Source organism: Daucus carota, chromosome 3 (genome assembly GCF_001625215.2).
Source record: "Daucus carota subsp. sativus chromosome 3, DH1 v3.0, whole genome shotgun sequence".
NCBI lineage: Eukaryota > Viridiplantae > Streptophyta > Magnoliopsida > Apiales > Apiaceae > Daucus > Daucus carota.
Genome location: NC_030383.2, coordinates 27,695,831 through 27,711,317, shown reverse-complemented (window position 1 = coordinate 27,711,317; position 15,487 = coordinate 27,695,831). Strand labels below are relative to the sequence as shown.

General features: G+C 41.9%; 1 non-coding gene across 1 annotated transcript; it reads right to left on the bottom strand.

Annotated features, from left to right (window-relative positions):
- Positions 1-14,967: 14,967 nt before the first annotated feature.
- LOC135151913 (small nucleolar RNA R71) lies at positions 14,968-15,074 on the bottom strand. The gene has a single exon (XR_010290820.1). It is a non-coding gene; the product is annotated as a small nucleolar RNA R71 (small nucleolar RNA).
- Positions 15,075-15,487: the final 413 nt, after the last annotated feature.

The window sequence follows — 15,487 nt, the reverse complement described above, 5'->3', positions numbered from 1 at the left end:
AGGGCCAACCTCAACATTAGTACAAGATCAGGATGATGAACCACAAGAAATTCTAGCAGAACTCCCTTCGAATACAATGGGCATAAAACCTAATGTTGAATTGGATAGGGCTATTCCTGCAGCTGCTACTATGCCAAAGCAAATATACCCACCACCTCCGTTTCCTAGGAGGTTGAAGAAACAACAGCTGGATAAGCAATTTGGTAAATTCCTTGAGGTTTTCAAAAAGCTTCACATCAACATTCCGTTTGCAGAAGCACTCGAGCAAATGCCTAGCTATGCCAGATTCATGAAGGGTATTCTTTCAAAAAAGCTAAAGCTCGAAGAATTAGAGACAGTGGCACTAACAGAGGAATGTAGTGCTGTACTTCAACAGAAATTACCACCTAAGCTGAAAGATCCGGGAAGCTTCACTATCCCTTGCACTATTGGGGAGTTCTCTTTTGATAAGTGTCTGTGCGACTTGGGAGCTAGCATCAATCTGATGCCTCTATCTATCTTCACACAACTTGGCCTGCCAGAGCTCAAGCCGACAAACATGTCTTTACAGCTGGCTGATCGTTCGATCACATATCCGAGGGGTATAATTGAATATGTGCTGGTCAAGGTTGATAAATTAATATTTCCAGCCGACTTCGTCATTCTTGATTTTGAAGAAGACAAAAGAATTCCTATCATCTTGGGTAGACCCTTTTTAGCCACCGGGCAAACTTTGATCGATGTCCAAAAAAGGGAACTTACAATGAGAATACAAGATCAGACGGTCACGTTCAACGTATTCAATGCAATGAAATTACCGACTGATGAGGAATCTTGTTTCAGTATGGATGTACTTGATACTACGGCAGAAGCTAATAGCCAGCGGGTTTTACAGAATGATGTATTGGAAGCAATCCTTACCAATGATGAGGAATTGGACAGTGAAGAAGAATTGGAAGAACTCCATCATCTTAACTCATCACCTTGGCGAAGGAATTTTGAACCACCTGTCGAATCTCTTGGCTTGGAGGAACAAAAGGAAGATCATAAACCACTACAACCATCAGTGATCGAAGCACCTAAACTTGAACTTAAACCGCTACCGGATCACTTGAGGTATGCTTTTCTTGGTGAAGGTTCTACTCTTCCTGTTATTATTGCAGCTAACTTGTCAGGTGAGGAAGAGGAAAAACTTTTGAGGGTGCTAAGGGAATTCAAAACAGCAATTGGTTGGACTATAGCTGATATCAAGGGAATCAGTCCATCCTTTTGTCAACACAAAATTCTCATTGAAGAAGGAAGCAAACCTTCAGTGGAACAACAGAGAAGGTTAAATCCTATCATGAAGGAGGTTGTAAAGAAAGAGATTCTTAAATGGCTCGATGCAGGTATCATATATCCAATTTCAGATAGCTCATGGGTGAGTCCAATACAATGTGTGCCTAAGAAAGGAGGCATGACAGTAGTAGCCAACGAAAAAAGGGAACTCATCTCAACTAGAACTGTCACTGGTTGGAGGATTTGCATGGACTACAGAAAGCTGAATAAAGCTACAAGGAAGGATCACTTCCCTCTGCCTTTTATTGATCAGATGCTTGACAGGTTGGCTGGTCATGAATTCTATTGCCTGTTGGATGGGTATTCTGGCTATAATCAGATTGCTATTTCTCCGGAGGATCAAGAAAAGACAACCTTTACATGCCTTTATGGTACATTTGCATTCCGAAGAGTACCTTTTGATTTATGCGGTGCACCAGCCACTTTTCAAAGGTGCATGATGGCAATATTCTCAGAGATGATCGGCATCAATGTGGAGGTATTCATGGATGATTTTTCTGTATTTGGAACATCTTATGACGAATGCCTCACGAATCTGAGAATGGTTCTTAAGCGCTGTGTGGAAACTAATCTGATTCTCAATTGGGAAAAATGCCATTTCATGGTGCAAGAAGGAATCATATTGGGACATAAAGTATCTGCCAAGGGACTGGAAGTGGATAAAGCGAAGGTGGAAACAATTAAAAATCTTCCTCCACCACTCTCGGTTAAAGGCATCCGAAGCTTCCTTGGTCATGCAAGTTTCTATCGGAGATTCATCAAAGACTTCTCAAAATTTCCAAACCTCTGTGCAATCTGTTAGAGAAAGACAATCCATTCAAATTTGATGAGGAGTGCTTGGAAGCATTTGAAATTTTGAAAAAGAAGTTGACATCAGCACCTATCATCACTGCACCTGATTGGAGTAAACCATTAGAATTGATGTGTGATGCCAGTGATTATGCTGTAGGAGCTGTACTGGGCCAGCGTACAAGTAATGTGTTTCATGTTATCTACTACGCCAGCAAAACTTTAAATGATGCACAGTTGAATTACACTACTACAGAAAAAGAACTTCTAGCTATTGTCTTTAGCTTTGAGAAGTTCAGGTCTTATCTTCTTGGAACAAAGGTAGTGGTATACACTGATCATGCAGCCATTCGGTATCTCATTTCAGAGAAGGATTCCAAACCAAGGCTAATTCGTTGGGTTCTATTACTCCAAGAATTTGATGTAGAAATTAAAGATCGGAAGGGCACAGAAAATCAGGTAGCGGATCATTTATCCCGACTAGAAGATCATAGTAAACAAACTACCGACAGTATTCTAATTAATGAATTCTTCCCAGATAAACAGTTGTTTGGGGCTGAGGCCGAAGAGCCATGGTTTGCTGACATTGTAAATTATCTGGTGAGTAAGGTCATTCCTCCAGAATTCTCTTATGCTCAACGCAAGAAATTCCTTCACGATGTGAAATGGTATATTTGGGATGAACCATTTTTGTTTAAACAAGGAGTCGATCAAATTCTCAGACGGTGTATCCCTAATAATGAAGTTGAGGGAGTTTTGCCCGAGTGCCATTCCACTGGTTATGGAGGCCATTATAGCGGAGAGAAGACAGCAAAGAGGGTACTTCAAGCAGGTTTTTACTGGCCAACTCTGTTTAAAGATGCTCATCAGTTTGTGTTGGGTTGCGATCGATGTCAACGTACAGGTAATATTTCTAGGAGGAATGAAATGCCTCTTAAATGCTTTTGGAAGTCGAAATATTTGACGTTTGGGGTATTGACTTTATGGGACCGTTCATTTCGTCTTGCAACAACCAGTATATTCTATTAACAGTTGACTACGTGTCTAAATGGGTGGAGGTGAAAGCCTTACCTACAAATGATGCTAAGGTGGTCTTGCAATTTCTTCAAAAACAAATCTTTACCCGTTTCGGAGTCCCTAGAGTCATTATCAGTGATGAAGGCTCTCATTTCTGCAATCGGAAATTCACAACCTTGATGACGAGGTATAATATCAATCACCGGGTTGCTACTGCTTATCATCCTCAAACGAATGGTCAAGCTGAAGTGTCTAACAGAGAGATCAAACGCATATTAGAGAAGGTAGTTAACCCTTCTAGGAAAGACTGGTCCTTGCGATTAGACGAGGCTGCTTGGGCTTATCGAACAGCTTACAAAACACCATTGGGTACTTCTCCATTTCAGCTAGTGTTTGGGAAAGCTTGTCACTTACCAGTAGAGTTGGAACATAAAGCTTATTGGGCACTAAAGAAGTTGAATTTCGACTTACAATTAGCTGGAGAGAAACGCATGATTCAACTCAATGAGTTGGAGGAGTTCCGCCTCCGTGCTTATGAAAATAACAAACTCTACAAAGAGAAAGTGAAAAGATTGCATGATCAGCGGTTGATACAAAAATCTTTTGTGGTAGGACAATTGGTTATATTGTATAACTCTCGGTTGAAGCTGTTTCCAGGGAAACTCAAGTCACGCTGGTCGGGACCGTTTACAGTCAAGACAGTATTCCCCCACGGTGCGGTAGAAATCTATGCCAAATCACCGGATGAATCATTTAAGGTTAATGGTCAACGGTTGAAGCCTTACTTTGGCGGAAATGTGAACCGTGAGGTACAAACCACGATTCTTCAATCGAAATCGGATTAATTCTGGACTTCACGTCGAGCTAACGACGTTAAACAAGCGCTTCGTGGGAGGCAACCCGCGCATTGGAACCATGTTGTACCGTTGTAAACCTCAAAAACGCAAAAAAAACGAGAAAATTTGGCCCTGGGTGGCAGACACTAGCGCGCCCGCGCTAGTGTCCAGCGCGCCCGCGCTAAAGTGTACAGCGCGCCCGCGCTATACTTAGCGCGGCCGCGCTACTGTCTGCCCAGAAGCCCGATTTTCTCCCAAAAATATTTATTTTCCGTTTTTAAAAGCCCACAATCCTAATTTTGCATGCCTAGCCCGAAATATATCCTCAATAACCCTAACTCAGCTCTCAAAATCCTATATAAACACAAAACCCATCTCCAATTCCTATTCTAATTCTACAAACCCTACTTATATATACACACCTCCATACACACAACCACCATCAAATCTCTCAATCCCACCACACATAAACCTCTTGCAACTCTAAATCTCTATTAATGGCACCCAAAAGAGCCCGAAGATCACAAGGACCAAGCACCCAAGCCCCTACATCTAGCGATTCTTCCTCGATGGGTGATGTTGAGTTCACCTCCGATGGTGCACGAAACGAGTTTCAACGGCTTATGAATAAGTCGATAGTCAAGGAGAGGGGATTCTTACCCACGGCGGAAGATGGTGATCTCTTGAAGATGATTCAAGAAAGGGGATGGGAGTCTTTTTGCGAGGCTCCGGAGGCGGTTCCCTTGGCCATTATTCGCGAGTTCTATGCTAATGCCAAGGAGAATCGCGATGGGTTCACGGTGGTGCGAGGAATCCGTGTGGATTATAGTGCGGAGGCGATCCGTAGAGTGATTGGGGGCGTGCCAAGCGCCGTCGTAATGAAGAAGATTGGGTTGTAGAGAGGATCGGGCGTGCCAAACGCCGGTTTTGACGATGATCCGGTTGATCTTGAGCGGTTGGTGTATGATATGTGTGTGCCGGATACGAATTGGAAGATGACAGCACCTCCTTTGCCGGCACATGTTTCTTTTCCGGCAGCCGCTTTAAACCGGTATGCGAAGGCGTGGAACGCCTTCATCTGTGCTAACATCATGCCATCTTCACATGGGCATGAGGTGACGGTGGATAGAGCTATTCTGCTCTTTGGGATTGTCTCGGACAAGTATATTGATCTGGGACATGTTATTCATCAGGGGATTCTGAGGTTCTTACAGGGAGGAGGAACCACTGGTGCCATTCCATACGGCACAATTGTTACGAAGCTATGTCGAGCAAGCGGTGTTCGTTGGCCAGCCAACGAGCAATTACAGTTGCCAGCAGCACCTATTGATCATTCGGCGATCAGTCGGATGACGGAGTGGGATAGAGGAGTCCCCACCCTCGAGGCCTCGGGTACATATATGATGAGATGCCAGGGGGACGTCCAGGATTTATTAGGAGGGAGCGTACTAGAGCTCTGGAGGGTACTTCTCAGACGGAGAGGAGCTCCGAACCGATGGGAGATGTTCATTATCCGACTAGCGAGACGGATGGACAATGCATGACATCCACCAGAGGTTTGCATTGACTTGACACAAGCTCTGTGGTAATGCTTTACCGCACAGGGGGTCACAGTTCAGTGGCCAGTATTCGGAGCAGGGATGCAGTATCCTCCACCTGATTCACCTCCAGCAGAGGAGGGGAGGACTCGGACTCCGAGTAGGTATGTGGGTGCTCTAGCCTTTTTACCGCTTTCAATGGGGACATTGAAAATTTTAAGTTTGGGGTGGTCATCTAAGGAGAGCATATTATTATAATGTAGTTTATTATTGTATGGATTTATCGATGTAGTCTAGTAACGAATATTAATTGCTTGATTTTGTGACGTACGTTGATTTCTTGCATGCGCCGTGCTTATTCTTCTAGGAGCGTAGCTAACTTCTAAGTTGTTTGTTAATTCTTTCTGAAGCGAGAGTGGATGGTTGAATTTAGAACTATGCCATGTAAACATAGGATTATGTGAATGAAACATAATTTGTGGAGACTTGAACTATTTTTATCACCCTGTGTAATCACGATAGACGACATGTTATTAAACCTCTCTGCTTACACTACCGCTATAGAGATATGGGTCTGAGCTTTGTTGGTGTCCATGAGATTTCTGTCTTAATTGTGGATTTTGATTGGTATGATATGTGTGCCAACGAGAGTTGGCCATGTATACTTCGTGTTGTCTGATTAGGATCAACAGTCACATGTTAATCAGTAATTTCAATTCTAGATGAATTCAATAATGAAGTTAGATCCCATGTGTTTTCCTATTCTGAATTGATTAGTAAATTAGTTATTAGTATAAAAGAACCACATCCTTTAATTGTCTTAGCAGTGAAAATTACTCATACATGTTGCATAGGTGCGTATTCTAATTCCCAGTCTCTGTGGGAACGAACAAATATATTACTTGTGACTCACGTGCGCTTGCGTGTAGATTTTTGCGAACAAGTTTTGGCGCCGCTGCCGGGGACTCGGTGTTAATTAATGTAGTTTATGTACTTGTCATCAGTGTGCATAAAAATTCACTGACTAGGATTCTATTCTCTCTCACTTTTCTTCTTTTCTTTATTTCAGGTACTTGGGTCGCGTTTATGCTAACACGTTCTAAAGCTCGTAAGGAACGCATTGATTCAACTTCTTCTTCTGATTCTGGAAACGATGACAGAACCTGAAGCACAACCAGACAGTAAGGCATTAAAGGATTTCTCTATGCCAAAGATCGATGAATCCAGTCAAGCATTGTCAGGCCTGCAATCGTAGCCAAAGCCTTTGAAATCAAACAGGAACTATTCAATGGTCCAGAACTCGGTACAGTATGGGGGTTCTCCTACTGAAGACCCTAATATGCATATACGTAATTTTATAGAGATCTGTGACACCTTCAAATTTAATGAAGTCTCTGATGATGCTGTGAAGCTAAGGCTTTCCCATTTTCACTGGAGAGATAAGGCTAGGGATGGTTGCATTCTTTACCATCTGGCTCTATTACTACATGGGAAGATCTATCTCAGAAATTTCTCACTAAATTCTTCCCCATGGCAAAGACTGCTGCACTACGAAATGCCTATCTCAATTCTCTCAACAATCAGGAGAAACATTCTGTGAGCCTGGGAGCATATAAGGAGATGCTAAGGAAGTGTCCCATCATGGCATGCCGGATTGGATGCAAATAAACTGTTTCTATAATGGTCTTGGACCTCCATCCAGACCTATGCTTGATGCTGCTTCTGGAGGTGCGCTATGGGCTAAAAGTTATGAAGAAGCTTATGATCTTATTGAAAAGATGGCTGCTAATGATATCAGCAACCTACCCAAAGACTTACTCGAGGGAAGGTAGCCGGAGTTCTTGATCTTGACACGTCTACAGCTATTGCTGCTCAACTTAAGGCTCTCACGATGAAAGTCGATTCTCTGGCTCACCAAGGAATTCAACAGCCAATCTCAATTGCGAATTATGTGCTGGTACTCACTCTACTGATCAGTGTGCCATTTCTAGTGATCAGCACAATTTGTGAGCAACTTTCAGAGAGGTCAACAGCCTGCTCCAGCTACTTACCATCTTAACAACCGAAATTATCCGAATTTCAGCTGGGAGTATAATCAGGTTATAATCAGCCTCAACAAGGATTTCACAAGGACTAAAACAATATAGTCAGGCTGGAACTTCACAACAGTATGCACCTAAACACGCCATATCATCCTCCGGGATTTCAGAATCATGGGCAATCAGCTAACGAAAGGTCTGACATGGAAGAACTAAGACTCATGTACAAGAGTCAGGCAGTAACTTTTAAAAGCCTTGGAGACAAAAGTCGGTCAGTTAGCTAATGCTTTATTAAGCAGAGACCACAGGGGAATCTCCCTAGTGATACAGAGGTACCAGGTAAGAGGGACTCTAAGGAGCAAGTCCAATCCATTACGCTGAGATCTGGAATAACTACAACAGGGCCAACCTCAACATTAGTACAAGATCAGGATGATGAACCACAAGAAATCTAGCAGAACTCCCTTCGAATACAATGGGCATAAAACCTAATGTTGAATTGGATAGGGCTATTCCTGCAGCTGCTACTATGCCAAAGCAAATATACCCACCACCGCGTTTCCTAGGAGGTTGAAGAAACAACAGCTGGATAAGCAATTTGGTAATATCTTGAGGTTTTCAAAAAGCTTCACATCAACATTCCGTTTGCAGAAGCACTCGAGCAAATGCCTAGCTATGCCAGATTCATGAAGGGTATTCTTTCAAAAAGCTAAGCTCGAAGAATTAGAGACAGTGGCACTAACAGAGGAATGTAGTGCTGTACTCAACAGAAATTACCACCTAAGCTGAAAGATCCGGGAAGCTTCACTATCCCTTGCACTATTGGGGAGTTCTCTTTTGATAAGTGTCTGTGCGACTTGGGAGCTAGCATCACTGATGCCTCTATCTATCTTCACACAACTTGGCCTGCCAGAGCTCAAGCCGACAAACATGTCTTTACAGCTGGCTGATCGTTCGATCACATATCCGAGGGTATATTGAATTGTGCTGGTCAAGGTTGATAAATAATATTTCCAGCCGACTTCGTCATTCTTGATTTTGAAGAGAACAAAAATTCCTATCATCTTGGGTAGACCCTTTTAGCCACCGGGCAAACTTTGATCGATGTCCAAAAAAGGGAACTTACAATGAGAATACAAGATCAGACGGTCACGTTCAACGTATTCAATGCAATGAAATTACCGACTGATGAGGAATCTTGTTTCAGTATGGATGTACTTGATACTACGGCAGAAGCTAATAGCCAGCGGGTTTTACAGAATGATGTATTGGAAGCAATCCTTACCAATGATGAGGAATTGGACAGTGAAGAAGAATTGGAAGAACTCCATCATCTTAACTCATCACCTTGGCGAAGGAATTTTGAACCACCTGTCGAATCTCTTGGCTTGGAGGAACAAAAGGAAGATCATAAACCACTACAACCATCAGTGATCGAAGCACCTAAACTTGAACTTAAACCGCTACCGGATCACTTGAGGTATGCTTTTCTTGGTGAAGGTTCTACTCTTCCTGTTATTATTGCAGCTAACTTGTCAGGTGAGGAAGAGAAAACTTTTGCAGGGTGCTAAGGGAATTCAAAACAGCAATTGGTTGGACTATAGCTGATATCAAGGGAATCAGTCCATCCTTTTGTCAACAATTCTCATTGAAGAAGGAAGCAAACCTTCAGTGGAACAACAGAGAAGGTTAATCCTATCATGAAGGAGGTTGTAAAGAAAGAGATTCTTAAATGGCTCGATGCAGGTATCATATATCCAATTTCAGATAGCTCATGGGTGAGTCCAATACAATGTGTGCCTAAGAAGGAGGCATGACAGTAGTAGCCAACGAAAAAAGGGAACTCATCTCAACTAGAACTGTCACTGGTTGGAGGATTTGCATGGACTACAGAAAGCTGAATAAAGCTACAAGGAAGGATCACTTCCCTCTGCCTTTTATTGATCAGATGCTTGACAGGTTGGCTGGTCATGAATTTCTATTGCCTGTTGGATGGGTATTCTGGCTATAATCAGATTGCTATTTCTCGGAGGATCAAGAAAAGACAACCTTTACATGCCTTTATGGTACATTTGCATTCACGAAGCATACCTTTTGATTTATGCGGTGCACCAGCCACTTTTCAAAGGTGCAGATGGCCAATATTCTCAGAGATGATCGGCATCAATGTGGAGGTATTCATGGATGATTTTCTGTATTTGGAACATCTTATGACGAATGCCTCACGAATCTGAGACTGGTTCTTAAGCGCTGTGTGGAAACTAATCTGATTCTCAATTGGGAAAAATGCCATTCATGGTGCAAGAAGGAATCATATTGGGACATAAAGTATCTGCCCAAGGGACGGGAATGGATAAAGCGAAGGTGGAAACAATTAAAAATCTTCCTCCACCACTCTCGGTTAAAGGCATCCGAAGCTTCCTTGGTCATGCAAGTTTCTATCGGAGTTCATCAAAGACTTCTCAAAATTTCCAAACCTCTGTGCAATCTGTTAGAGAAAGACAATCCATTCAAATTTGATGAGGAGTGCTTGGAAGCATTTGAAATTTTGAAAAAGAAGTTGACATCAGCACCTATCATCACTGCACCTGATTGGAGTAAACCATTAGAATTGATGTGTGATGCCAGTGATTATGCTGTGGAGCTGTACTGGGCCAGCGTACAAGTAATGTGTTTCATGTTATCTACTACGCCAGCAAAACTTTAAATGATGCACAGTTGAATTACACTACTACAGAAAAAGAACTTCTAGCTATTGTCTTTAGCTTTGAGAAGTTCAGGTCTTATCTTCTTGGAACAAAGGTAGTGGTTATACACTGATCATGCAGCCATTCGGTATCTCATTTCAGAGAAGGATTCCAAACCAAGGCTAATTCGTTGGGTTCTATTACTCCAAGAATTTGATGTAGAAATTAAAGATCGGAAGGGCACAGAAAATCAGGTAGCGGATCATTTATCCCGACTAGAGATCATAGTAACAAACTACCGACAGTATTCTAATTAATGAATTCTTCCCAGATAAACAGTTGTTGGGGCTGAGGCCGAGAGCAGACTGGTTGCTGACATTGTAAATTATCTGGTGAGTAGGTCATTCCTCCAGAATTCTCTTATGCTCAACGCAAGAAATTCCTTCACGATGTGAAATGGTATATTTGGGATGAACCATTTTTGTTTTAAACAAGGAGTCGATCAAATTCTCAGACGGTGTATCCCTAATAATGACGTTGAGGGAGTTTTGCCCGAGTGCCATTCCACTGGTTATGGAGGCCATTATAGCGGAGAGAAGACAGCAAAGAGGGTACTTCAAGCAGTTTTTACTGGCCAACTCGTTTAAAGATGCTCATCAGTTTGTGTTGGTTGCGATCGATGTCAACGTACAGGTAATATTTCTAGGGGAATGAAATGCCTCTTAAAATGCTTTTGGAAGTCGAAATATTTGACGTTTGGGTATTGACTTTATGGGACCGTTCATTTGTCTTGCACAACCAGTATATTCTATTAACAGTTGACTACGTGTCTAATGGGTGGAGGTGAAAGCCTTACCTACAAAGATGCTAAGGTTGGTCTTGCAATTTCTTCAAAAACAAATCTTTACCCGTTTCGGAGTCCCTAGAGTCATTATCAGTGATGAAGGCTCTCATTTCTGCGGGAATGAGATCGGGGTTCCTTAGCCTGTGAAATGGCTCCATTATTGTCATAGTACAAATCTATCGGATCTGATACTGAAGGAACCACATCAAGTTCTGTAAGAAATTTCCTGATCCAAACAGCTTCCTTGGCTTTCACAAGCAGCTATATACTCAGCCTCCATTGTAGAATCGGCAACCGTCTCTTGCTTTGAACTTTTCCAACTAACAGCACCTCCATTTAGACAAAATACAAAGCCAGACTGAGAGATCGAATCATCTTTGTCTGTTTGGAAACTAGCATCTGTGTGTAACCTTTTACAACTAGTTTCTCTTCTCCTCCATATACCAAGAATTGATCTTTAGTCCTCTTTAGGTACTTAAGAATATTCTTGACTGCCGTCCAGTGACCTTCACCTGGATTAGACTGGTATCTACTCGTCATGCTCAAGGCATACGAGACATCAGGACGAGTACATATCATTGCATACATTATGGAACCAATTGCCGAAGCATATGGAACTTTGCTCATACGGTCCTTATCATCCAATGATTTCAGACTTTTTTTTCGAGATCAATATCCCGTGAGACATTGAGACATATCCCCTTTTTGCCTCTTGCATCCCAAATCGATGCAATACCTTATCAATGTATGTACTCTGACTTAGGCCGATTAGTCTTCTTGATCTATCTCTATAGATCCTGATCCCTAATATATAGGTCGCATCGCCCAAGTCTTTCATCGAGAAATTTTTGCTCAACCAAGTCTTAACAGCCTGTAAAGAAGGTATGTCATTCCCCATTAGTAATATGTCATCCACATATAGCACTAGGAATGCCACATGGCTCCCACTCACTTTCTTGTAAACACAAGGCTCATCTTCATTTTGAATGAAGCCAAACTCTTTGACTGTTTCATCAAAACGAATATTCCATCTCCTTGAGGCTTGCTTCAATCCATACATCGTCGCAACTTACAAACCATTTGGGAAATCTCGGATCGACAAAACCTTCAGGTTGTGTCATATACACATCCTCTTCTAGGCTTCCATTCAAGAAGGCGGTTTTGACATCCATCTGCCAGATTTCGTAGTCATAGTAAGCAGCTATTGCAATCAAAATCCTGATGGATTTGACCATAGCAAACTGGTGAGAAGGTTTCATCATAGTCAATACCATGAATCTGTCTGAAACCTTTTGCAACTAGTCGTGCCTTATAGGTCTGAACATTTCCATCCATGTCGGTTTTCTTTTTGAAAACCCATTTACACTCATAGTTTAACTCCCTCGGGTAAATCAACCAAAGTCCGTACTTGGTTTTCATACATGGAATCCATCTCAGATTTCATGGCATCAAGCCATCTCTTGGAATCTGGAGTGTTCTTAGCATCTTTGTAGGTTAGAGGCTCATCATTATCCATAAGCATCACATCACCAGTTTGAGTCAAGAGAAAACCATAATATCTCTCTGGCTCATGGCGAACCCTACTAGATCTACGAACAACCTGTGTTTCCGGAACAGGATTACTCTCAATATTTGATGTACATCCTGCTCAGGTTCCTGCTCTGGTTCAATGTTATCATGTGGTTCTCGAACTTCATCGAGATCTATTATCCTCCCACTGTTTTTCTAGAAAGCATCTCTTTTTCAAGGAACATGATAAGTGGTATTTATACACACTTATAGGCCTTCATTTCCACTTAAATTGGTTGGTTGTACTTAAGTGTTTAGTGTCTTTTGATGTGTTTTTAGTGTTTTTCTGTGCAGGTCACGAGTTGAGGTGATGAAGTGATTTTCTCTCATTTTAGGTTGTTTTTGGTGCATTATTTGCAAGAATAGAGAATTGTGGATTCATCACGACTGGGATTTTGTGGGTACATCTTCTACAAACCCTCACGAGAACACACTCGTCCACTAGAGCTATCTAGGGGTTTTAAAGGGCTTGTTGCATGTGCTAAATGCAACCGTGATCACCTACGGAAGTGGTACTAGAGCGAGGAAGGACATGCACGCGAGAACGAGCGGAATTGGAGAAATTGGCCATCCGGGGGCAGACACTAGCGCGCCCGCGCTAGTGCCTAGCGCGCCCGCGCTACCTCACAGTCAACTAGTGCGCCCGCGCTTGATTAGCGCGGCTGCGCCCAGCAGAATTGTTCCGGGCCGAATTTTGAAGCTTTTCTGAGGGAATTGAGCAGCGGTCGAGGCCCGGTTGACTTGGTCAATGTAATTTATTTTCTCATGTGTAAACCCTAGCCTCCAAGTAGTTTTTAGAGAGAATAATATGATAGTTTAGTTTTCTTGGTAATCAAGCACATTATCAGTTTGTAGTAGATCGTTCTTCGCGAGGAAGTGACAGTTTCGAGCGAGATCGTGAACATCAATTCTGTAACGTTGTGTTCTTTATTATTAATTCAAGTATTTTTATTCCATTTATTCTCGTATTTTATTTATCATGTTTTCACTAGAATCCATGATGTCGATTAGTTCGATTATGAACTAACCGCCTTCATGGGATTCTAATGGATTTATCGATGTAGTCTAGTAACGATATTAATTGCTTGATTTTGTGACGTACGTTGATTTCTTTGCATGCGCCGTGCTTATTCTTCTTAGGAGCGTAGCTAACTTCTAAGTTGTTTGTTAATTCTTTCTGAAGCGAGAGTGGATGGTTGAATTTAGAACTATGCCATGTAAACATAGGATTATGTGAATGAAACATAATTTGTGGTAGACTTGAACTATTTTTATCACCCTGTGTAATCACGATAGACGACATGTTATTAAACCTCTCTGCTTACACTACCGCTATAGAGATATAGGGTCTGAGCTTTGTTGGTGTCCATGAGATTTCTGTCTTAATTGTGGATTTTGATTGGTATGATATGTGTGCAACGAGAGTTGGCATGTATTACTTTCGTGTTGTCTGATTAGGATCAACAGTCACATGTTAATCAGTAATTTCAATTCTAGATGAATTCAATAATGAAGTTAGAATCCCATGTGTTTTCCTATTCTGAATTTGATTAGTAAATTTAGTTATTAGTATAAAAGAACACATCCTTGTTAATTGTCTTAGCAGTGAAAATTACTCATACATTGTTGCATAGGTGCGTATTCTTAATTCACCAGTCTCTGTGGGAACGAACAAATATATTACTTGTGATCACGTGCGCTTGCGTGTAGATTTTTGCGAACAAGTTTTTGGCGCCGCTGCCGGGGACTCGGTGTTAATTAATTAGTTTATGTACTTGTCATCAGTGTGCATTAAAAATTCACTGACTAGGATTCTATTCTCTTCTCACTTTTCTTCTTTTCTTTATTTCAGGTACTTGGGTCGCGTTTATGCTAACACGTTCTAAAGCTCGTAAGGAAGCAATTGATTCAACTTCTTCTTCTGATTCTGAAACGATGACAGAACCTGAAGCACAACCAGACAGTAAGGCATTAAAGGATTTCTCTATGCCAAAGATCGATGATATCCAGTCAAGCATTGTCAGGCCTGCAATCGTAGCCAAAGCCTTTGAAATCAAACCAGGAACTATTCAAATGGTCCAGAACTCGGTACAGTATGGGGGTTCTCCTACTGAAGACCCTAATATGCATATACGTAATTTTATAGAGATCTGTGACACCTTCAAATTTAATGAAGTCTCTGATGATGCTGTGAAGCTAAGGCTTTTCCCATTTTCACTGAGAGATAAGGCTAAGGGATGGTTGCATTCTTTACCATCTGGCTCTATTACTACATGGGAAGATCTATCTCAGAAATTTCTCACTAAATTCTTCCCCATGGCAAAGACTGCTGCACTACGAAATGCTCTATCTCAATTCTCTCAACAATCAGGAGAAACATTCTGTGAAGCCTGGGAGCGATATAAGGAGATGCTAAGGAAGTGTCCCCATCATGGCATGCCGGATTGGATGCAAATAAACTGTTTCTATAATGGTCTTGGACCTCAATCCAGACCTATGCTTGATGCTGCTTCTGGAGGTGCGCTATGGGCTAAAAGTTATGAAGAAGCTTATGATCTTATTGAAATGATGGCTGCTAATGAATATCAGAACCCTACCCAAAGACTTACTCGAGGGAAGGTAGCCGGAGTTCTTGATCTTGACACGTCTACAGCTATTGCTGCTCAACTTAAGGCTCTCACGATGAAAGTCGATTCTCTGGCTCACCAAGGAATTCAACAGCCAATCTCAATTTGCGAATTATGTGCTGGTACTCACTCTACTGATCAGTGTGCCATTTCTAGTGAATCAGCACAATTTGTGAGCAACTTTCAGAGAGGTCAACAGCCTGCTCCAGCTACTTACCATCTTA